The following is a 1,057-nucleotide window of genomic DNA, read 5'->3' on the forward strand; positions in this document are numbered from 1 at the left end:
CGGGGGTGGGGGCCAAGGGCAACATACGTAACCTAAACCTCTGTACCCCTATAATATGCTGAAAAAAAAATGATGAAAAGTGAAGAGAGCCTAAGGGACTTATTACCATGAAGCATGATATATTAGTCATAATGGGATTTCTATAATTACAGAAGAGAAAAAAGGGCAGGGAGTTTACAGAAATAAACAGTACTTGAGAACTTGCTAAATTTGAGAGAGAAAATGACATAAAATTTAAAGAAGATCAACCCACTCTAACTAGGAACAACACAAAGAGACACAAAACAAGACACATCATAACCAAATATTTAAAAGTTACAAACCAAGAGAATCTTGCAATCAGTAAGAAAAATGTCATATGTTGTGTACAAGGCACCCCTATAGGATGATCAACAGATTTTTTAGACCTTTCAGGCCAAAAAGGCATAGGATGATATACTAAAAATACTAGTAAAATGACAACAACCAACCAGGGACACTATTTCTGGAAAAATTCCTTAAAAATTAGTTAAAAATAAAGAGTTTCAAAGATAAACAAAAAGCTTAATAAATTTATATCCCAAAGACATGCTTTATGTGAAATGCAAAAGAGAGTCAGTTATTCATATCAAAGAGTAAAATATGAAGCACATAGTTATATGAATATATAAAGATCTATGGTAAATGTTACTATATGCATGAATGCAGTATTCTGTGTTATCATAATATCTATGCATAAAAGACTTTCAATTCTGCTATAGATTTGAAAAGACAAACCCTTAAAATAACCATAAATTTGAGGTAATAGATATGGAATACAAAAAGATGTAATTTACGACATCAAGAGAATGCAATTGGGGATGTCAAAGGCAGGGGCACTTGTGATGTTGAGTAAGGTCTGAACTACAGATAAAGGCTTTGGGGCTGGGCGCAGTGGCTCATGCCTGTAATCCTAGCACTCTGGGAGGCTGAGGCAGGTGGATCGTTAGAGCTCAGGAGTTCGAGACCAGCCTGAGCAACAGCGAGCCCACGTCTCTACTAAAAACATAGAAAGAAATTAGCTGGACAACTAAAAATA

The sequence above is a fragment of the Propithecus coquereli genome, unplaced genomic scaffold, assembly GCF_000956105.1.
Source record: "Propithecus coquereli isolate 6110/MARCELLA unplaced genomic scaffold, Pcoq_1.0 Scaffold340, whole genome shotgun sequence".
Taxonomy (NCBI): Eukaryota; Metazoa; Chordata; class Mammalia; order Primates; family Indriidae; genus Propithecus; species Propithecus coquereli.